General features: G+C 40.0%; 1 protein-coding gene across 14 annotated transcripts in view; it reads left to right on the forward strand.

The window, feature by feature from the left end:
- ARHGAP24 (Rho GTPase activating protein 24) overlaps positions 1-24836 on the forward strand; it is a 431989-nt gene that overhangs the window by 298850 nt on the left and 108303 nt on the right. The window contains exons 1-2 of one of the 14 annotated variants that reach the window (XM_039539656.1): positions 12032-12263; positions 12780-12925. The exons of 12 other annotated variants lie outside the window; for them this stretch is intronic. The gene's annotated coding sequence lies outside the window, so the exon portion shown is untranslated. Of the gene's footprint in view, positions 1-12031; positions 12264-12779; positions 12926-13810; positions 13833-24836 lie in introns of those variants that run through there. One more of the 14 variants, XM_039539659.1, reaches the window with a different exon arrangement.

Raw genomic sequence — 24836 nt, forward strand, 5'->3', positions numbered from 1 at the left:
CTAAGCCAAGCATGTCTACAGGTTGAAAACTTACTTGTAACCTCTAGTTTTGTTCTGTGGTAGCCTGAGTGCAGGCCTGGAAATCAGGAGCACCTGAGATCCTGGATCTGCCACTGACTTCTGCATGTTCTTGGCAGGTCGCTGTTCCTTTTCTGTGTCTGTTTCCCTGTCTGTAATATGGGGATACTAACGTTTACCCACTTCACAGTGCTGCTTTGGAGGCTTATTTAATTAATGTTTTGCAGTGCTTTCCTCTAAAGTGTTACATGAGCACTAATTACAGTAATTATTGCTCCTCTTCCTTGTTTCTCTCAGTGTGCTCACCGAAACTGTATGTGGTGGGTCTCTGTCCAACTGGATGGAAGAAAAGGGGGTTGTTGCTGCTTTTAAGCACTTCTTTGAAACTGGAGATAGAGGGGAAAGTTTGCCTGGATGGAGTGGGGATCAATATTGTGATTAATTTATGAAAGCCACATGGGTGTAATGTGTGTGCTTTGTCTGTCATTAACATTTTATCGATTAGCTACCTGTATGATACACTTTAGAGCCTTTAAAGGCCTCTCAGATGTTGTTTACCTAATAAAAGGACAAGACCTCCTTTCAGGGAAGGAAGAATGTGCACATTTTTAACTTGACAGTAAAATAGAGAATGGTAAATCTCCCACCTCGCAGAGTCCCAGAGCTTGGGCCCCGGCCCAAGCCCAAACGTCTACACAGAAATTTTACAGCCCAACAGCCCAAGCCCCACGAGCCTGAGTCAGCTGATCCAGGCCAGCCACGAGTGTTTAATTGCTGTGTAGACATACCTCATTTGACCAGTTTACCTGCAGCCTTTCCAGTCCAGAGCATGAAGAAAGCATGAAACTTCAGGGTCCCCCCTGAAGCCTGATCATCTACAACCTTCACTTCACATCCCAAGCTATTGAAAATGTCAAGTGACATAATAGTTTGAGTTTACAAAAATGACAAAACATTTCTCCCCAGTATAGAAGCCATCTTGCTGTTGGCAGAGAACTCCTAACAGGAGAGAAGGATTTAATGAATAGTAAGGATGGGGTACCTCTTGCATTCCCAGATCTAGGAAAGGGCAGAGAAAGTGGTAGTGTCCTGACTCCTATCACAAGGTTCTTTCAGAAGCTGACTTCATTTTATTCTTTCTCTGACCAATACATTTTTCCCAACTTGTTTTCGAGCTGCTAAAGGGGCAGGATGTATTGTACGGATGTCCTCTATTTAGCCTCAGTATGCTCATGCAATGCAAGCTTCGACACACCACCCTACCGATATTTCTCAGCACTGACTGGAAGTAAGAAGGTTCCTTCTCCAGAACCATTCTTTCCTTGGCCTTTTTACTGAACCTAATATCAAGGGGGCTAGCTGTGACTATAGCTTTTAGGTAGGGCTGTCGATTAATCGCAGTTAACTCACGCGATTAACTAAAAAAAAAAATCACAGTTAACAAAATTAATCATGATTAATCGCCGTTTCAATCATACTGTTAATAGACTACCAATTGAAATTTATTAAATATGTTTGATGTTTTTGTACATTTTCATAAATATATTGTATTCTTTGTTGTAATTGAAATTAAACTGTATTATTTTTATTACAAATATTTGCACTGTAAAAATGATAAACAAAAGAAATAGTATTTTTCAGTTCACCTCATACGAGTACTATAGTGCAATCTCTTTGTGAAAGTGCAGTTTACAAATGTAGGCTTTGAAGTTTTACATTGTTTTATATTTGAGTGTAACAAAAATAATCTACAAGTCCACTCAGTCCTATTTCTTGTTCAGCTAATTGCAGAGACAAACAAGTTTGTTTACATTTACAGGAGGTAATGCTGCCTGCTTCTTATTTACAATGTTACCTGAAAATGAGAACAAGTGTTTGCATGGCACTTTTGTAGCTGGCATTGCAAGGCATTGCTAACCATTCGTATGCCCCTTCATGCTTCGGCCACCATTCCAGAGAACATGCTTCCATGCTTGTTAAAAAAATCATGCATTAATTAAATTTGTGACTGAACTCCTTGGAGGAGAATTGTATGTCCCCTGCTCTATTTTACCCGCATTCTGCCATATATTTCATGTTATTTCAGTCTTGGAGGATGACCCAGCACATGTTCATTTTAAGAACACTTTCACTGGAGATTTGACAAAACGCAAAGAAGGTACCAATATGTGATTTCTAAAGATAGCTACAGCATGCGACCCAAGGTTTAAGAATCTGAAATGCCTTCCAAAATCTGAGAGGGACGAGGTCTGGAACATGCTTTCAGAAGGCTTAAAAGAGCAACACTCCAATGCGGAAACTACAGAATCCAAACCACCAAAAAAGAAAACCACCCTTCTGCTGGTGGCATCTGATTTAGATAATGAAAATGAACATGTCAGTCCCCACTGCTTTGCCATGTTATTGAGCAGAACCTGACATCAGCATGGACACAAGTTCCCTGGAATTGTGGTTGAAACATGAAGGGACATATGAATCTTTAGTGCATCTAGCACATAAATATCTTGTGACACCGGCTACAACAGTGCCATGACGCCTGTTCTCACTTTGACGTAAACCAGAAGCAGGCAGCATTTTCTCTTTCAAATGTAAACAAACTTGTTTGTCTGAGCAACTGGCTGAACAAAAAGTAGGACTGAGTGGACTTGCAGGCTCTAAAATGTTACATTGTTTTATTTTTGAATGCAGTATTTTTTGTACATAATTCTACATTTGTAAGTTCAATTTTCTTGATAAAGAGATTGCACTACAGTACTTGTATTAGGTGAATTGAAAAGTACTATTTCTTTTGTTTTTTTACAGTGCAAATACTGGTAATCAAAAATAAATATAAAGTGATCAATCTACTCTTCGTCTTTTGTGTTGTAATTGAAATCAATATATTTGAAAATGTAGAAAACATTCAAAATATTTAAATAAATGGTATTCTATTATTGTGTAACAGTGCAATTAATTGCACAATTATTTTTTTTAATCGCTTGGCAGCCCTACTTGTAGGATGATATGGATGCTTCCACTAGGAACTAGACCAAGAGCACTTTTTTGAATTGGACATTTAAACCAACATTTAACATTTGGCCAAAGCCGAGTTTGAATGGAAGCAGTGTAGATGACTGTGCTGTTGACCATAAAAGGCTCACATTGAGTAGGCAAAAATGTGCGTCTCTTTCAGTGTTGTCAACATTGGTTCCTGACTCATGATTGGGGTTAGCAGTACTGGGGATTGTAGGTTGTTCCCCTCCCCCTTTTTTGCGGGGGGGGGGGGACAGTGGAGGGGGCACAAACATGTCATCCAGTTGTTACAAGAATTGTGGAGAACTAAATATTGTGGCTTGTAGAAGGCCTCAAAGGCAATGGAACTGGTGCACTTTTTCTTTGTAGAGAAGCTGTGTAGGGGACTCCACTCTAGCTATGCATAGAGAGGCACCACTCAGTGGTTGTCTCCACACTTCATGTCGGGGGTGGGGGTGGTTGGGACGAGTATTTGGGATGGGTGGTTAGGTAGGCCCATTGGCTAAAACTCCATGTGCAGTGGGAGCTCATAAATGCTACTGTCTGTGGAACTTCTTTGCTCTTGTTCTCCACAACTGGTAGGGGGAGGATTCCTTCCTCCTTTGCACTAGTGCAAAGAGAGTTTATGTGGGATTTGCACTGCAGGAGAAAAAAAATTGTGGAACTAACATGACATTTGCCCCCATCATAGTTCAGTCTGCTTGTGGTTTTACACCCTTTAAGGTTTTACACCCTTTCCCCCATCCTGTGTCTGTATTGTCTATTTAGACTGTAATCCCATCAGGACAGAGGCAGTTTGTACATTGTCTAGCACAATGGGGCCTCCTTCTTGGTTAGTCTGTAGGCACTACTGGAGTAAACATGAATCATCATCATCATAATTTGAACATTGACTGTGATTTGGCCCTAACACATGTCTGACTAAAACACTTATTTGCTGTGGTTGGACATTTCTTCCACAACAGGGAAGGGCATGAGGTTATCCCAGGAGAGAGTGGGTCAGCCTCCTGCAGTAATCCATCAAAGGGTGCGGAAGAAGGAATGCTATGAGGACCACAGGGTACATACTGTATCCATGAGTGAGGTCATTCTTGTTGGCATGTATACTCACAAAAGGACAGCACCACATTGAACTTATTTGGCAGCTGCCTGAGCTTAAGGAGTTTTGGATAATTTATGAGGACATGGGTCCATTTGTCCAGTGTTGGGTCCATCTGTGCTATCCAGACATGGAGAATTTGCAGGTTTTTACCCCCTTTTAATGAAGCAAGGATTAAGTCTCTCTGGCTCACCCTTGCATTGGTCCAGGTCAGATCTGATTTTTAAAGAATTCTTATACTAATTCTCTTCTTTGGGAGCCCAGTTTTCACTTTTTTGTTCTCCTTGTTTGGATTTAGAACCATGACAGTGCTGTTATCAACAGAAGATCAGGTAGAAATAACCACACCACCCTTTGCCAGCATGGAAGTCTTTATATTTGCCTAAGCACTTAAAAAATTAAGTCCATTCTTCGCTATTTCAGACAGGATCCTCATGATACATATAAGAAAGGTGCAAGGCTATATTTAGGAAACCGTTATATGTAGCAGCATGGGTGGTCTCTTAGACGCTCTGCCCCAGCTCAAAGCTTGTGCTGCTGCAATAAGTCTTGAACTAGTGAGAAATCTACACACATGGGAGCTAAATTCTCTATTGTAATTAATCAATTTGTATTTACTCGTTTTCTGGTAAAACTAAACACAATACCAGCTGGTGCTTTTTTATGTCAGGAAGATAAATGCATCACAGAGACACTATAATTTTCCATCCTCAAAACAGAAAGGAAATTACTGTTTTAAATGTTATTTACATACAAATTTGGCTATGTAAATCTATGTATTTCCACCTGCAACACACAGATATACAGGAGAGACAGAAAAGATGTTTTCCTAACAGATTATGTACTAGCAGAAGAGGGGTAGGCGTATCCAAGTCCAATCTGTTATACTTTTTAATTTTCTCTCTATTTCCCCCTAGGAATAAGCTGTTTGAAGTGTAGCACCTTGATTCCTGATGGTCTCTCAGCTCTTGAAGGGTTTTGTTTTGTTTTGTTTTTGATGAGATGCACTGGCACAGTGGCAGCCAAAAGTGTTATCACACAAGTTAAAGTCCTTCACATACTAGAGCTGAATTTAGCATTCCTGAAATGATGTTACTATGTCAGATTTAGAATTATCCAGGCAGCTCAGTGTGCCACAAAAAAACTACCACCGCCCCCACAAAAAGACCTATGCTCATTTCAAAAGTACCGAGTGGAACTAAACAACAGTAAACAGGGAATTGGAGTCAACACAAGAAAAGGAAACCATGAATGCATTATCCTTACATTAAATATGCACAGAGGCATACCTTATCTGTGGTAACTGTAATTGGAATCTGACCTTCTGACTTTTTGTCTTTTCAAGTACTTTACCTTTAGTTTACAGTTAAAGGCTGTACTTGGTCAGCTTTATTCCACCAACTAGATATTTTATATTATAATTGAGTGCATGTTGCACAGTTATTACATGAGAAAGAACTCAAAAGAATGGTTTACTTTCCTGCAGGAGTATCCCATAACATTTGTAGTCGTGTTATACATTTTAATTGCTTTCTGAGAATTATGCAGACAGCTCTTGTTTTTTGTAAAATTTATTCTACTCTCATGGAAACTAGAGAAGGATCCAAATGACAAAGGTTGATTCCAGACCTAAACCATCCCAAAGTTTGGGGATGTTAAAGATAGGTCTTGGTCCAGATCCATCTCTGCTAGGAACCTGGAACCAGTTCTCTTTCCAAAACCAAACCCTGACCAAATTTATGTTTCTGTATGACCCTTGAGATCTGGGATCTTTTCTCACACTGGTATAAAGTCATGAAATTTCTCCTCTTTTGGACATGAAAGGAGAATCAGGCCTAGAGATATTATTGTATTTTAAATGTTCATAATGGAACAAAAATTGCAGAGATCCTAAATTAAACAATGCACTCAATTATCTTCAGTCTCATCTTAATGTCCATCAGGCAGATATTCCCAGCAGCAGACCCTAGGCCTGACAGGTGGGCAAAGTATCTCATATCTGCCATCTTAGGTCCTAGGGAGGGCGGGCTTTGTTAGATTCTGCAAGAAGGCACTTGGCCGAAGCTCCTGGACATGCTCAGAAAGTACTTTTCACCAGTCATAACATTTTTTATTTATTTCACTATCACCAGACCAATTACTCCTCATTACAAATCATTTACACTGCAAACTTGACCATTGCAAATGTCAGTTGTTTTGAAACAAACATGACTAAAGAATTGTGGATAATAGAGAAACACTGTTTTGTTTTTACCTAATGCCCCAAACTCAATAATATGAATAATAAATGAATATGAATAAAGTGTAAGGATTTTGCTCAGATTCGCCTAAAAAATTCACCTCTGAATGGAATCCAAACACAAAGTTTCAGATCCAAAAGTGAATCTTCAAGAAATGATGAACATATGAAAATGTGTTTGTAATGAATCTTTAATACACAGATACAGCCAGAATGTTAAAACTCAGCCATTCGAGAGCCCCCATTTTGAGTCTCGCATGAGACACGCAAAAAGCAAGGTCATTCTCCTTGAAGTAATACTAAAAGCAAGGGAAGCAGGGCATAGCTGGAGTGTCAGTCACCTACCAGGATATAGCTAGGGCAGAACCCCCAGGTCCTCTGACCCACACATCTTCTGCAGAATGCTTCCTGAACGGTGTTTTCAGCTGATGGCCACATATAAGCGTTGGTCCTGACTTTCCAAACAGTCCTCCATTTTTTGGTGAGACAGAGTGAATAGTGACCAAAATCTTGATGCATGTGGCTTCTTGAGGCTGCAAAACTCCATCCAGTCTTTGAACACAAATTATCTGATTTTCCTCTTTCTTACACCAGTTTTATAGCTGTGTAACTCTATTGACTTTTAATGGAATTACTCGTGATTTATACTAGTATAAATGAGGTTATGGCTACACTTGCAGATGTAGAGCGCTTTGAGTTAAACCAGCCTTCATAGAGCGCGGTAGGGAAAGTGCTGTAGTCTGTCCACCCTGATAGCTGACAGCGCACTGGCGTGGCCACATTACCAGCTCTTGCAATGGCCACAGAGAGCAGTGCATTGTGGTAGCTATCCCAGCATGCAAGTAGCTGCAATGTGCTTTTCAAATGGGGGTGAGGTGGGGTGCAGTGTGACAGGGAGTGTGTTGTGTGTATGTGGCGGGAGAGAGAGTGGGTTTTTGGGGGGCTGAGACCATGTCAGCATGCTGTCTTGTAAGTTCAGACAGCAACAGACCTCCCCTTCCCCCTGCTTTTCTCTCTCACACACAGCATTCCACAGTAATGATTGCTTTGTCTCGGAGCAGATAAGCAGCTGGCTGTCAAACGGAGCTTTCAAATGACAAGACAAAACAATGACAAGAGTGGCCACTTGACTTAAGGGGATTATTGGACATTTCTGGAGGCTGATCAGAGCTCAGTAATGCAACACCTCATTCACACTGATGCTGGGGCGCTCCAGCGGGGGCACATCAAACATTATTCTACTCACCGAGGTGGAGTACCAGGAGTGCTGTAGCCGTGGAGTCGGAGCACTCTACATGCCTTGCCAGTGTGGACAGGGAGTGAGCTAGTGCACCCGGGGCTCCTTTAATGTGCTATAACTCACAAGTGTAGCCAAGCCCTGAGAGGATTATTGGGCCAAAAAATTCTCTGAAGGCCTGACACCTCACACAAATTGTCATTTGTTTCCTGGCTCGTCTGTCTGATTGATAAAGGTCTTTTTACCATTAAGGTTTCAAACATCTGGTTACTGTGGGCCAAGGAGGTGTCTCCTAGCAGCAGCCTAGAGATCCACAAGCCCAAATGACAACAAAATATGCAGCACATACTCTCTCCCTGTTTTCTCCTTCTCCTTGTCCTCTTACACAGCTGTTCCCTGCTGAAGCAGCCATGGTTATGATGTACAGCCAAGGACTTCAGGAATGTAACAGTATCTTGGTCAACACTGGGACAGATGAAACAAACGCTGTTTCCAGATGATCCCTCTGAATATGGCATGCATGTAAAAATAGCAAATGTATAAGGGAGAATGGAAGAGCTATAAAATGATAAGCTTAAAAAAAGAAGGTATTTTTACTGAATAGTAGTAATCATGAGGTCTGATTCTTCAATATGTTGCATCTTGTGTAGCTATTTCCGTATTTTGATAAAACATAAGCAAAGCTGATCTGTCCACACGTACATACTGATGAGATCATTATTATTATTAACTTGTATTGTCGTAGTGCTGAGAAGCCCTAATCATAGACCGGAACTTCATTGCGCAAAGAGCTGTGCAAACATATAACAAAAAAAGTCCTTGTCCCAAAGAGACGATATGAACATATTACACTTCACACAAGATGCGAGCCAGTGCAGAATCAAGCTCATGATGTCTAAATAGATGTTGAATAGTTTACAGGTGCTGGTGCCACTCATTGGTTTATTTAGGGTCATCTGCCTCAGCATTCAGAGTATAGATTTATTTTTGACACCTTTTTTTGTACGTCTATACAGTGGGATTACTCAAGTTTTTGCTAGTTTTGACTCATAAATCAGTCTACTTCAGTATTTGCAACATTCCCTTCATTTCCTTATCCTTCCTGCAAGGAATACTCAGAAACATAGGACATACTAAGGTAACATTACTTAAACCTGGTCCACACTAAAATGTAAGGTCGACCCAGCTACATCACTCATCGTCATCATCAACATGTTCCTATTACGCCTCTGGCGTTTAGGGCAGTGATGAAGCTCCTCCACTCCTGTCTGTTTCTGGCAAGTCTTTTAATGTTTCCCCAGGTTTTTCAGCTCAGCTTCCACAGCTCTTTGCCATGTTGTTTTTGGGTGGCCTAATTTTCACTTGCCTTCAGGTGTCCATCTTATTGCTATTCTGGTGATGGAATCAGTTTCCATCCAAAGCACATGACCAATCCATCTCCAACGCCCCTCAGCAGGAGGGCTTTTCTCTCCTTACTCGTGTAGTTTTCCCCAGCACTGAGCTGTGTTACTTAGGCACTGCACTGGGGAGAGGATTTGGGCATTGGTGACTCCCCTCCCAGTGACTTCTAATGATGAATCCTACACCAGACCACACAGCACCAAGAGGCCGAGTTTCAAACCTACCCTTACATATTTTGGAAATCAACACGCTATCCATTTATAAAAGAGGGAAGTAAAGGAGGAGTTCATAGGATCTGTCTTGCTTTGTTTTGAGTTCACATGATATAAAACAGTGTTAGATTAGGTAGCTCCAACATGCCTATGGAACTTGGCAGCCTGTGGAACTTCGAGGAAGTGCTAAAACCTGGGGGGCGGGGGGCATTCACCTCCCCACATCCACTCCAATTGGCATCACTGAAAGGAAGAAATTAAGCTGTAATCTCTGGATGAGACTTTGCATTGCTGCGGTTAGTCGCAAAACTGCCATTTGCTTCAGTGGGAGCAGGATTGGGTCCAGGGACTGGGTGTTTGGCTTGATCATATGCTACTTACTTCAATATTGGCTGCTGAACAGATTAACTCTATACTCCTCCTTAATTAAATGTGGTGATAATATTCTGAGAGGTTCAGATGAAGCTTCAGAACAGATTTTCTCAGAGGGGGAGAGAAATAGGCTGAGCAACTCTGTTTTCGCTGAAGGTTCCCTAATTCTGTTTTAATTCTGTTCAGCTGTCCACAGGTAGCCACGATATTGTTATGATTTCAATAATTAACATTTTAAAAATCTTGGCCAACATTGTCTTTCATTTCCACTCTTTTACCATCAAGCCCAATCCATCATCTGACTCCTCAGGCAGTGGCTGTCTGCTGAATATTCATAATGCTACTTATATTACTTATTCTTGTAGAAGCAGCTGCAAGGAGCTGGCTCATCTGATGCCGAGGGCTTGTAGCTTTCTTATTACTTCTCTGGCAGGGTAGTGGAAGATGGGTGTCTTTTAAAATAAGAAACCTGGAATATTCACTCAATCTACATTTAAAAGAGTGTGACTTAGGGCCAGAGTCAGCTCCTATAGAAGCTAATGGCAAAATTCCCGTTGATTTCAATAAAGCAGGATTGGGCCATCAGAATAGAGGCAGCAGGGGAGGGAAGGGGAAAATTCATATTTATTTTTCTGGGTGCAGGTGGCTCTGGAAATGTCTTTTTAAAGTACTTCCTAATTAGCATCGACTAGTGGTTTTCTCAGGTAAGACAGCAATAACAGATGGCTGCGTGATGCTGAGTATAGGCTCAACTGCTCTCCTAATAAATTAGCAGAAAGAACTTGGCATTCTCTTAATGCCGTCTTCCTCTAAATAATAGACAGAGAGCTGAATAGCAAAGGAGAAAACACATCCCTGGATGTAGATTTGGATGCACTGCTTTCCAGTGTGTTTTTGTGAGTATTGGGAAGGAGTAGTAGAGGTTTGTAGGGTTCATTGCCAAGGAGGAAGATGATGAAATATTACTTTTGCAAAACAAATACATAGAACTGAAACTAGACTGGACAAACAAAACACTAGATAATAAATTGAAGGGAATGACCTTCCATTAGCAACAGAATGGATTACATGATTTCCTAGGTCTTTTCCATTACTTAACTGCTGTGATTGTGTAAAAGTAAATAAAGCAAGGTAGTGATTTAAAAACTCTTTCCATTCTCTTCCTAGATTCCCAGCACTACCTTATCTTATCAGTCTGTTCCTCAGTCTTAACCTTTTTAAAATAAAATTTTGCATCTCACTTAATTCTTTAAACTGCAGATCTGTCAGGATCCTGACAAGGGCAGTTGAGACTAAGAGTCAGAGTAGGATCAAACCTGATGCTCAGAGTAGCAGAAGACTATGTAGTCAAGTTCCAGGCTGGGGTTGGTACCAAAGTCTGGGTCAGGAGGCCAGGTCAGAATCAAGCCAAGGTTAAACCCAGGAGTTCAAGACCAGGGAGCAGAAATGGTTATGGAAGCTACAGGAGATTCACACTGTTGCCTGGATACTTCTGGAACCTGGGTGGATAGAGTGCAAGGATCCATGAGGCTGCTACCTGTTGCATCCCTTGAAGCAGAACTTCCCCTAGTCTGTGTTCACAACAGGTCATGGCAACTGGAGTGCAAGCTGGTGACACCTGTCACTGGGAGGCAGCATGGAGGTTTCTGCTGGCTGTCAGCTGTGCAGGCCTGTTTTCAAGACCTGATGGACCTCACAGGATCTAGTTTGAAAAGTGACCTTCTGAAAATGGCATCAAAGGATTCCACATTGTTTTGTCTCAAGAACCCCAAATCATGTTTGCTCAATTTAAGTGAAGAGATGCTTTCCCTAACAGGGAGTGCTGCAAATCCATGCCCCATCCCTCCCACCAACGACATGCATAAGTGAGTATAAAGGCAGCCTAATTTGGAGTAATGTAAATGACCTTCTCCGTCTTCCTTCTAATGATATGTTATAACAACTTGGACTCATTGATACATATTTTTATAAACTCACATCCACTTACCAATGACTAGCCTACTTCTCAGTTTGGCTCACTGAGCTTAGCTGACTTTTGGACAAGCTAAATTGGTGTAGCTTTTTCAGTGTTGCAAAAAAGCAACTAGAAGAAGATATAAGATGATAATAAATTAACAAAAATACCCTTAAACCACCTCCCACATTAACTTGCATCTTCCCACTCCTGGACTTGTATGTTACACCAACTTAAGTCCAAGAGAATCTAGTGAGAATGTGTGAAGGAATCTAATATATGTTAACTTAAACATCACCTCTAAATTTACTCTTGAGAGTTGAGCTGGATTTTTTCTGTACATCCCCACCAATACTAAATATTCTGCTGGCAAAATTAAGCTCGGAATTCTCCCTATGCAAACCCATTGTCTTCAGAGGTTCTTTCCAAAACACAATGATAAGTGTTCTTGTGCCTGCTCCCTTCACCTGCAGCAGTTCACTTTACTGATTCACAAGTTACAAAGTACTAAAGCTAGTACTTTCAAAACTGTGAGGAAAAATTTTTAATTTCGGTATTTTCATTGATATTTTTCCTGTTTTTCAGCCAGTTTATAGTGGTCAAAAATTCTCAAAGAAAATCAATTTCAATGAAACATTTTTGGCAAAAAAAATTCCTGCAGACATTTTTCTGCACTTATCATCCGGCTCTACAAACTACTATGCTGAGCAGTTGTACAGGTGACTTAGTGCTTTCTCTTTCACAATTCTTGTGCATGGCCCTGCAGGTTTGAACCGGCTATTAACAAACCTGTTGATACATTAGCCAGCTCATGTTCCCACAGAAATGTTGCCTCGATAGGGGAAAGAGGTGTTCAAACTAATATAAAAAATCTTTGTGACTCTGTTCTGAATACACACAGAGGGAAAAGATCTTTTGACTGCTACAGCACATGTTTTTACTGAGTGCTTTGCCTGATCATAACAGTTTAAGCAACTTTTTCCCAGGGCAAATTCTCAAAACAAATTCACCCTGTCCCTTTTAGTTTTCAAGGTCAGGATTTACTCACTGGTCTCTCTTTCAAAACTTTTATGAGCTTGTTAAAGAATTCTTTTTCTCTCTGAAGGTCTGAACTACATTTAATATTAGTCTATGTTGCTTACTGACAATGAACTCACAGAATCCCTGGACACATGGTAACTGGCATTAGGGTCACTAAGGCAAGTGTTTCACTAAACATTCAACACTATTTTTAGTTCCTGTACAAACTACTTGTGAAGCCCAGAGAGCTGCTGTATTGTGATTACGAGGGGTCCACCAACAAGGGCAAGAAGACCAGAGAAAACAGCTTTAAGTAATACTAAAGATTTCCAGTTGGGGAAGGAGAACTAACCAAGATCAGGTATTTTAATAAAAATTATCTTGCTATAATCCACAGTTAGCACAAGAAATAAGTCAGTCAGTTTGAGACAGAGCATGAAAATTTTAGCATGTCCTCTACTATCTGATCAGGTCCTTAGAGATGTCATTCCATAAATTCCTGCTCTGACCATCAGTTATTAAATCGCTTAATCTCCTCTCAGTATCCTTCTGTGGGATCCTCACAGGAACTGAGGCAAAATACCAAAGGGCAGTAGTGCAGGGGGGCGGGGAATAGTAGTAAAGAAATCTTGTTAAAGTTAGTGTACTGTATTTATTTGGGGGATTTTTTTGCTGTCTGTAAGGCATGCTGTGATCTGTTCCTTTCTACTAATATTAACAGCTTGTGAAAGAAAATACTCCCCCTCTGACCTACAGTTAGGCTGAGGAGGATATTATCAGAACAGAGTGTTTGGGGTGTTGGTACTGGCAAACACCAAGATGGTTCTTTTTGTGTGTTTGTTTATTGCCTAAAGAAGGGTTCCTGGGTAAGCTGATTGGCTCTGTTCCATGTTGTGATTCTCAGATTCACTGCTCTTCTGACCTCCCATTGTCTGAGCTGTGATTTACACAGCTCAGTAACCCTTGTTTAGGGTCTCTTTGTCTCCCGCACTTTGTCTCAGCTCACATTGCACTGACCTTGTTTCACTCGTCATTTTGTTACCTGAGTTCAATAGCAGCCAGTGCACTACCGATGCTAAGGAGAGAGGTAGTTGCCATTCCTGGGTGATGGAGTCATGGGAGAAACTGCAGAGAACAAACAGATAGTGAGGAAAGCGACAGGGCTGGCTGTGCTGTAAGCAGTTCACAACAGCAGCTGCTGCTCTGGCTAGCACACTGGAAGTGCCTACATTGTTACTGATTCTTCTGGAAGTGTGTGTTTGTGCAAGGTGAGAGCTCAAAGCTTTAGATTTATTTGATATTTGCTTAACAAGCACATTTCCAGCTGTTGCGGTGGTCATTATTCCATTTAATATCTGGTTCTGTCAACATCTGTTTATTATATTGACTATCACAGAGACAAGCTATGTAAATTTTTTTAAAATCATTTCTGCATTCTTGTCCAGAGGCAAGATTTGATGCTCTATCAAGATTTAGTTGTGACAATTTTTAAAGTAACATTTTTAAGCTGAAATAAGATAACTAACAACCTAGGCTCTGCAGTAAGTCACTGTGCTCTTGAATAGTGACTGGGTTTAGGTGGCATAACTTTTACACATTCAGAATACTACTGGTAGCCTAAAAAGCACTTTAGAGTTCTTAACAGTTTTTCTTAGTATTGTGTAATGTATTGTGAATTCCTTGCAGAGGGGAGAGAGAGCTTGCAGGATTGCATCTGCTTTACTGCATGTAAAATAACTTCTCAGTACATTTCCCCCCATATTTTAAAAATGCCACTTTGTTATTACTCTTTAGAAAACAGAAATGGAGAAGAAGAAATTGTGAACTTCAATTATATGCAGTAATGTAAGATGTTATCTGTCTAGCAGTACATTAAAATTACTGCAATAATGTAGAGAAACTACATACGTATGTAATTATATTCTCTTCAATCTGTTCTCTTGTGTGTAGGTTCTTACACTATATTCATCATTGTAATATCTGAGCTCCTGAGGTCAGGTTTTTCAGTTCTAGTTGAATATGCTTTATTTGACGGTCAAGAGCAATAGAGATAGTTTTAATAATCAATTTCTCACCTCATTCCTAGTAAGTGTATATATTCTTATGCTTATTTCTAGTGTATGTAACATATCTCTGGCAAGGTTCATAGGAGTGTAGCAAAGATGACAGGAATGGGGTTATAGGTTGGACGTGTGACTGCTCATATATGCTAGGTTTTTGAATGGCGATTAGACTGGTTTAAAAAACTGGTCAGATACTAAAATTAACAGGAATATCTCATTCACAGATTGATTCAGATGATTTATCTCAACAGACAGCTCCTGCAGAATGTAAAATTGCCTAACATTCTGGTTGGTGAATTTCATCCCAATCACTGAATGTCTTTATTTTTACAATATAAATTATAGATAGATTGTTATATGACCTGAACTGACTAACCTGCTACTCCATAGTCTAGAGGTATGATGGGATTTATATATGTTGAATAATTTAAAAAAATAGTGATTTCTCCTGAAAAGATGAGGAAAATAGTAGAAGAGTTTAAAACTCTTAAATTATTAAAGATATATTGAAAATTGATCAACCCCTTTCTGTCACTTAACTCCATCCCATAGTACTAGGAATAAGAAGTTGCTTAGTCAAACTAATGTTGAATAAATGTAGAACAAATAAAAGGATATGCTGCTCCATGCAGCATGAAATCAACCTGTAGAATTAACCACTGCAGGATAATGAGTCAAGCACTGTGTTTGGATTGTTAATAAATTTGGCTAATTTTATTATCTTTTATGTAGAGTATGATGGGTGAACTCAAATTTCATGCATCAGGCTGCAAGTTGATGACTGACAGGGGTCAGAGAGGAATTCTTCTACCTTCAGTCTTATGTTTAGTATTGCACACATGGTTACTGTAGTAAGTTTTATGTTTGGGTAGCTAAAGTTAAGCACATAAATTCATATTTGTGCACTAGACCAGAAAGAAAGGAAGGAAGGAAGTGTGATTTTTTCAGAGATGCTGAGCACCTGCAGCTCCCTTATAGCAATCAGTTTATTTAGTGCTAGATAGTCATTCATACTCACTCAATGGGACTACTTGCAGAGCAGTGCACAATGTAAGGGTGTCACAATCTGGCCTTTTGATGCTTAATATAAAGCTTCACCCAAACATGAAAATTTTGGCCTAAAGGCATTAATGGAGGATTTTTCACTTTCTTTGAACTATAAAGTATAGGTCACTGCCAAAGAGAGAGTACAGGACTTACTGGTCCAAAGATCTATCTGCTGTGGCAAACAGTGTGTGTGTAATGAGAATTGTATGCACACAGAATACTCAAGACATTTCTGAAGAGTAGCAAGGCAATGTAAAGGTTAATTAGAAATGCCAAAATCAAATGATTCATCCACCTGTTACCTTGAATGTTTTGTGTTCTTAGTGCTTATCCATGTGTAAAAGGGGCAAGGTATATTAACCTCCAAGAACACAGTTGTCCATTCCTAATGAAACTGTTTACATCTCTACTATTGTCTCTAATCAGAAAGTAGAGGGACTACTGTTATGCAACGAGAGGTTATTTTGGAGAGGAGAGCAAGGTGTTCTGTTGTCATTTTTTTAATTTAGAAATGCTGCAGCATGATCATAGCTGCCTCCTTCTTTCCCCTTCCCCACTCCTCTTTTCTCTGGTTGGGAATTTCGCTTATCTTTATATTCTAAAAATTCTAGCATATTGTGGTATCACTGTGCTGAAGACTCTCGCTGTCTTTTTCACTTGGTGATTTGATCACTGATTGATTCCATGGTTATGTATGCCCTGAAGAGAAAAATAGCTCCTCGGTACAGGAAAATATTAAGGCTGAATTAAAATGTACACGCTCTTTGAGGCAGGAACCATGTCCTGCTATGTGTTTGAATGGCACCCTACACAACGGGGACCACATCTTGTTTAGATCCTGTGGGTACTGTGGCAATCCAAATAATCGTAAACATGGCCCTAAGCCACTTTTGGGGCAGAGAAAGAGGAGGAGGGTACTGGGGGGAGGGGGAACCTTCTACTAGGGTGAGAAGGAGCAATACAAAATTGAAGCAGAAAATGTTTTGTGTCCCCTTCTGATCCTGGGGCCTGGTTGGCCTGTCTTGATTGAATGTGAGGTGGACATGGATTTGCCAGTCCCAAATCCTCCAAATGCAAAGCTATTTACGTTCCTAAGATACTTGTATAGCTCTCGTTACCAAAGTATCTGAGATTCTCAGTAACTGGAAATAATTTATCCTCACAGTACCTCTGTGAGGTAGGGCAGTGCCACCATTATCCCCACAGAGAATAAGTGACTTGCCCAATATTACTCAGAAGCCTGTGATAGAGCAGGGAATCTCCTGGGTTTAGGGCTAGTTCCCTAATCACTGTAGTGTGTTTCTAGTTCTTCCTCCTTCCTAGTTTGAGTCCCAAACAATGGGGCTTCCTCATCTTTCTCTGGGTGACTGTTCCACATCCTAATGTGTCTTCCTGTCAACTCAAACTAAATTTCCCTTTCCTTACACATCCCAATAAGTGACCAGATTTCCAGCTCCTGTTTACTCATCCCAATCAGTGACCAATGTATTGGAATGCTAAGCAATTCTGGAAATCTGGCCATGTGGCTCACGATGACAGTTTCTGTGTGTAGAGCACTTTTGAAAACCTGAGCATTATTTAGGTGCCTTAACTACCATTTGAAAACTTGCCCCCCAGTTTCAGAGCTGAGTACTTTTGAAAATGTAAAGTTAATTTTAAGGCTCCCAAGAACACCTGGCGGTGAAAGTTAAAGGTGACCAGGGCTTTCCTTTCAAATTCCTGGAACATGAAGCATGATAAGATTCTACACAGGGGTATTTGTTTATTGTCAAAGGCACAAAACCAAAGTATGGTACACTGACATTATCTTCATATATCCAGTTTCTTGGAGTTTCTTTTTAGAATATATCGCTTTTCAAGGTGTACATTACTTATTTCTGTTTACTTGTTTGTATCACTGAGCTTTTGTTCTTATATGGCTATGCAGTATGAACAGCAGCTAACTTTTTGGATGCTTCTCCAAACTCTCTTTGAGACACAAGTGTTCAGAATTGGGTTGGAAACCTCAGTAGAATAGGCTTTCTCTTAAGATATCTAGTATAGTGCTTCAAGCAAGTGTTCAGATGTGTGAAATTCAGATGCTTAATTTTCTTAATATTTCTTAATATTTGCTATCTGAAAAAGAGCTGTATTTTTGTTTGGCTGGAGTTTTTGGTGAAGGTCAGGATGGGAGGTGATTTTTTTTCTTTCCACAAATGGGTTTATGTGGGTCTCGGGATCAATCTAAGTAGTCTCAGTTTTGTGAATTATCTTCCAGTACTCACATACAATCACACTTGCTAGCTCTTCTAGAAACAGGGTAAAATTTGATCTCAACTGAGAGCAAAATTGGAAAAGGCTTGATTTGTGGACAGGAAAGATCTCTGTCAGGCCTGGTCTATACTGAGGGGGGTGGAGGGAATCGATCTAAGATATGCAACTTCAGCTACGAGAATAGCGTAGCTGAAGTCGACAGTCGACATATCTTAGATGGACTTAGAATCACTTACTTCGCATCCTCGCAGCGCGGTATCAACGGCCACTGCTCCCCCATCAACTTTGCTTCTGCCTCTCGTCGAGCTGGAGTTCAGCAGTCGATGGGAGAGCGATTGGGGATCGATTTATCGCATCTACACTACAGGCGATAAATCGATCTATCATGGATCGATCTTTACCCGCTGATCCGGCAGGTAGTGTAGCCGTACCCTTAGTGACAGAATTAACACTTTACACAGATCAGTCAAGAAAGCCAAGGAAGCCATGAATGAGAAATAATGTTCATTAAAACAAAAACCTTGTGTTTTAGGGTTAATACCTGTAATGCTTATTTATCTTTGCTGCTTAATATCGCATCCAGAAACTGCAAATGAAAGACGCTAACAACATCTGACAGTACGTCCAGCTTCCCTATTTACATTCTGCTCTAACTTCTAAAGTGTTCATTTTGTCCCCCATGGAATATTTGCATTGCTAGCAAGCTGGAACTTTAATCAGAAAATCTTAACTTTCCAATAGTAGATGGATTGTAAACAAAAATGTTCTCTCTAAAAGTACAAAATATATTGATTAGTGGATTTTGAATATTGATATCTCTTTAAGGCAGTTGCTGATGCAGTCGTGTTAGGGGTGGAAAGATACAGTTCATTTTTGCTTTCATTTATTCTACTTCCTACATCCCTTGCCACTGTGAGCCCTGCTCTTGTGTAAATGACAGAATGGTTGCTTGATGGATGCATAACACTTCAGCCTTCAGAGGTAAAAACTAATGCCATTTACAGTGGGGAGAGCCTGGAAATGTTGGACAAAAAATGACTAAAATAATTGAGGAGCCTCATGGTCAAAAGCTGGAACAGACATTTAGAAGTCTACACACAGGAGTGTGTCATTAATGGGAGTGACTTTTCTAATGCAATATATATTTTCTTTAGCCTTTCAGAAGCAGAAGAGCTGTGATGTATTGAGTGTGAACTGAACCACCAAAAGAACATTTAAAAAAAAAAACATTCAAGGAGAGTTTAGAGTGAAATCCACTGTCCTGATATTGGGTCATAGATTGATCACACTTTCTCCTCCTTCAGGTTTATGAAATATTACAGCGCCCTGGTCATGGACAGCTCAGAGTTCTGTAACAAAACACATTCCACTCTTGGCCGTTACTGACACTGATCCTGTGCTGTTCAGATCACTGTGCTGGCATTTTGGGGGAAACAAATAAGCCCAGTGCTGTATATTTGCACATTTTTCAACTCAGAAAGTTGTGGTAGTTGATTGGAATATCACACTAATGGTCCAGTCATCATGTATAGCACAAAGAAGCACCCAGGGGATCAGTGTGCCCTGCCCCGCCCCCAAATATGCTGAAACAGAGGTATGCTGTGTGTAGTTTTAGAGTGCAGGAGGCAATCAGTGTGAGCAGGATAGGAACAGACACACTATAAGAACGTGCAGAGGGAGCTTTTGAAGAGGGGTGATGTGAAACGCTGTGGGATTCTCCTTGGAAAACTCTAGCTTAAGCAGTCAATGCAATCTTTGGAGTACAGTTCAACTGTTCAGTGCCCCAGTGCAGTTTAGGCAGCATTGATCTCCTGTATATCATCTTAGTCACCAGGCAAGATAGAAGAGACACCAGTGAACTGTTTCATTTCCATATCCCCTTTGCCATCCACTCCATCACAGTCAAAGGAGCCCCACCATGTAAGTACCAGAATCAATATTCCATCATACCAGTGCACACCATTCTATAGCCATAATTCAGATTTAGTAACAGTAATTAGTAAATTAGTAATGTTAATGGATTATGGAATGCATGCGTAAACAAGGACTGTGAGGGACACGACAGTGTTCTCTGTCAAACCATAATAAGATAAGCAGGCGATTCCTCCATCATGTAGCTCTCAAGTTTTCCAGTGTGCGGTTGCCCTGAGGAAGGATGTGATGTCCAAGCCACTAATGGTTACCTAGCTGTACTCCTTTTCTGGCAGCTTTTGAAGAGCAGCATGGGGTGAACTGACTGTGGTAGATATGACAAGATCCTGGACAAACCTTATTGAATTAAGTATTTTAGGAGTTCATTGTATTAAAAACACAATGCTCATGTATTCTTGAGGAGACCACAGCGTTTCAGGAACTAAGAACATTGGGCGGAGGAGTGGGGTGGTTAGGCAAATCCACTCAGGTTGTAACACCTCCAGGAGAGGGGCTAACAGGTCCTGGTTCAAGCTGGATTCTCTTAGGACCAAGAGACAGAGAGGAATTTTTTTTTATATATAGCTTGAGTTATACCTAACTTAGGGCCTTCTTTCTGATCCAGCAAACAGACAGGGCCTCTGGTCCAAGTGGATCCCAGTTTTTAGGAATGGAGTTGGAAGATTTTTGGCCCACTGAAGCCCTGTAAGGGTTGGGTGAGGCTGTGATGAACTTGTGACCACAGGAAATACCATGTGGGGTTTGAGGGACTAATCACCAACCAGAGTGTTTGTTGGAGTGAGGGGGTAATCTCTGGTAAACTTATGAGCATGCATATAGGTTCTGTTATCGTTTTTAAGATGTTTTCTCTGTAATGCTTTTAACTTAAGAATACATGTGATTGCTTATAAAGAACTGTCCGGTAACTTATAGCTGTGGCCAGTACACTGTGTACTGTCTCAAACCTCAGGTATAAATGAAACTAAATAAACAGGGGTAGAATTTTGGTCATATTTATAGTTAATGATTACCTGGCTAGCTCTAAGAACCATTTGACCCAAGTTATGCCTTGAATCTTGTTGCTAGCCAGGCAGTTTGCTTATATAGAAAACTGGAAAGTAGTTGAGCCACAAGATTCCAAGGCTGGAAGAGACCTTTGTGATCATCTAGTATAACACAGGCCATAGAACTTCCCCCAAATAATTCCTAGAGAAATTCTTTTACAAAAAACATTCAGTCTTGATTTAAAAATTATCACAGATGGAGAATCCACCACAACCCTTGGTAAATTGTTCCAATTACTCTCCCTGTCAAAAAATGTACACCTTATTTCCAGTCTGAATTTGTTTAGCTTTAGCTTCCAACCATTGTCTCACATTATACCTTTCTCTGATAGACTGATGAGCACACTGTTAAATATTTGTTCCCCATGTAGATACTTATAGACTGTAATCAAGTCACCCCTTAACCTTTGTTAAGCTAAATAGATTGAGCTCCTTGAGTCTATCACTATAAGGCAGGTCATCTAATCCTTTAATCATTCTTGTGGCTCTTCATTGAATCCGCTCCAATTTATCAACATCCTTTTTTAATCGTTGGCACCAGAACTAGACACAGCATTCTGGCAGAAGTTGCACCAGTGCCAAATATAAAGATAAAATATCCTCTCTATGGCTACCTAGATTCCCCTGTTTATACATCCCAAGATTGCATTTGCTCTTTTGGCCACAGTATGACATTGGGAGCTCATGTTTAGGTGATCATCCACCAGGACCCCCCAAGTCTTTTTCAGAGTCACTGCTTCCCAGGATAGAGTTCTCCATCCTATCAATATAGTGTATATTCTTTGTTTTGAGATATAAACATTTACAATTAGCCATATTAAAATGCATATTGTTTGCTTGCACCCAGATTGACAAGAGATCCAGATCGCTCTGAATCAGTGACCTCCCCTCTTTATTATTTACCATTCCCCCAATTATTGTGTCATCTGCCAATTTTATCAGAGATGATTTTGTTTTCTTCCAGGTCATTGAAATTTTTTTTAAATAGCATGGGGCCAAGTACTGACTTCTGAGTGACCTCTTTGGAAACTTACCCACTTGATGGCTATTCCCCATTTACAATTACATTTTGAGACCTATCAGTTAGCCAGTATATAATCCATTGAATGTGTGCCATGTTAATTCTACATCATTCTAGTTTTTTTAATCAGAATGTCATGAGGTACCAAGTCAGTGCCTTACAGATGTGTATGAATATAGGTCAACACTTTCACCTTTATGAACCAGACTTGTAATCTCATAAAAAAATATCAAGTTAGTTTGATGGGATATGTTTTCCATGTTGATTTGCGATAATTGCATTGCCCTCCTTTAATTGTTTATTAATCGAGTCCTGTATCATTTGTTCAATTATCTTGCCTGGGATCGATGTCAGGCTGACAGGTCTATAATTATCTGGGTCATTCTGTTTACCTTTTTAAAAATTGGCACAACATTAGCTTTCTTCTGCTCTTTTGGAACTTCTCCATGCTCCAAGCTTTATTGAAAACCAACATTTACAGTTCAGCTCTGTTAAAAAAAACTCTTGGATGCCAGTCGATTTTAAAGTGTCTGACTTTAATAGCTTCTGTTTTACATCCTCCAGAGATACTAGTGGAATGAAAAGAGCGTTATCACCATATGATGAGACTATAACCATCTGTTTTATTTCCAAATACAGAACAGGAATATTGAACACTTTTCTGCATTATTATTGATAACTAGCATTTTCATCTAGTAATGAACCAATACCATTTGAGGGCTTCTTTTTGTTCCTAATGTATTTTAAAACTCTTTCTTAATACCCTTATTAACTCTGATTTCTCCTTGTGCCCCTTTGTTTCCCATATCAATTTTCTACAATTCATAACTTCTCATTCATATTCATCACTGTCAACGTCCCCTTTCTTCTGTTTGTTTTTGTTTATTTATTATCACTGCCTTCATTTCCCCTCTAAACCAGTATGGTTTTTCAATCAGCATGGCCTCCTTCCTCAGTTGTAGGATTGTGGCTTTGTGGGTGTTTAGTAAGGAGTTCTTACACAATTCCCAATTACCATTCACGTTTTTCTGATGAAATTCTTCCTCCCAGCTGATTTGGCTCATCTAGCTCTGCACCAGCACACATGCACTGAGTAACAATGTGACAAAATCTGCTTGCTTTGGCAGGGCGAGTAGCTCCCACCTTCCCTTCCCTTCTCCACACTCTCCGTAGTTTGTTCATTTAACTTTCAGTTCGGAAGACTCCCGTAGGTAATTGACACCAGAGCTTGGAAGACTTAATGGAAAGATACATTTCTTTAATGGTTTTAGTGCCTAGGGCCCACATTTGGGGGGTATGGAGGGGAGGCAGAGCTGAGTTCATGCATTCATAAAGTTTAAAGCCAGAAGCGACCATTGTGATCATCTAGTTTGACTTCCTGCGCAATAGGGCTTAGAACTTTACCCACTAATACTTGTATCAAGACCAATAACTTGTGATTGAATTAGAGCATTAGAGCAATTCCCAGCTCAGCCACAGCCAGTCTTCCCATGTCACCTTAGACAAGACACTTATTCCACTTCTGCCACCACCACCGCCTCCATTTTGTGAATCTAGCCCTTCATTTGCTTTTGTTAAAGATGCACAAAACAAACTTATTTGTTTGATCCAAAATGGTTTTTACAACTTGTTTGATTGGCCAAAAACACCAAAAAAATTCCATTTTGGTTTGACCCGAACTGAACAATTTTTTCTGGAACTGCCAGTGAACTGAAAAATCAGTTATTCAGTGGAAATAAAATCCAGTTGCATATGGTCTGTAATTCAATTTTCTTTCCATAAGAAACGCCTTTCAGTTAAGGTTAATGATAGTGTATTTTTGCTGCTGCTAGGACTACTCTGTGCAAAAACTGCAAGTACTTCAAGATGGACTAGTATTTATTCCATTCAGATAAGATTACAAATACTGGACATAGTTTGAAAATGCAGTTGAATATAGCAAATGATACTTGGCCCAATTCTCCATCCATGTAAATCACTACCATTTTCTTCACCAGATGCAGGATCTGGACACACATCAGCAAGTGCAGTCATGCAACAATAAGGTTGTATGAAGTGGTTTAGATAAAATAAGAATAAGCCTGAACCTAGCCCCAAATTGAGACTTAATCTGGATTGTATTATATTTGATCTTTGAAGTTTACTTACTTCCCAGAAAATGTCTCTTCACCTTGAATGGTCCATTGAAATATGTGTTAGCTACTCATGCTAAACAATCTGTTCCACCTCATATTTAACTGTGACACCCTGAATATGTTTCTCAGACCTGAAGAAGAGCTCTGTGTAAGCATGAAAGCTTCTCTTATCAACAAAAATTGGTCCAATAAAAGATATTACCTCACCCATGTTGTCTCTCTTCCCCCTCGAGGCTAAAGGAAGACTTTGGCATAACATATTTTTATCCCAGTGTTAATAGAAGGACAGTAGATAGATTAAATCCAGGCTGGAATTATGGGTCTGCTGGGACAGTGTGCATCATCCCATCTGACAACACAGTTTTAGCCTTAGTGTGCAGCTCATGTTTAAAACTTTTAAGGAGAGCAACTACTCAATTGAATTTAGAGCTGTGTATTACCTTGATTTTTTTTCCTCACTGAAGCAAACTAGGCTGGAGATATTGTAGCAGTGAATTACTGGAGCTTTTAACTCTGGTGCAGCAGCATAGCATTGCGTTTTGAAGGGACAATCCTCAGTTAAAAATCGCAAATTCCAGCTTTAGTGTATTAATTAAGGAGTTCATTATAGATTGGATAGTAGGTAAGAGGTTTAACCCTCTGTATCTATCCTCTGTTGACTCGAATACAAATATGCATAAAAAGGCTGATGAAATGAGTTTGATCATTTTTCCTCTAGCACCCAGTGGATGTTTTTTCACATCACTATAACTCTGCCTATTGTAGAACCCAGCAATCT

Source organism: Mauremys reevesii, linkage group 5 (assembly GCF_016161935.1).
Source record: "Mauremys reevesii isolate NIE-2019 linkage group 5, ASM1616193v1, whole genome shotgun sequence".
Taxonomy (NCBI): Eukaryota; Metazoa; Chordata; order Testudines; family Geoemydidae; genus Mauremys; species Mauremys reevesii.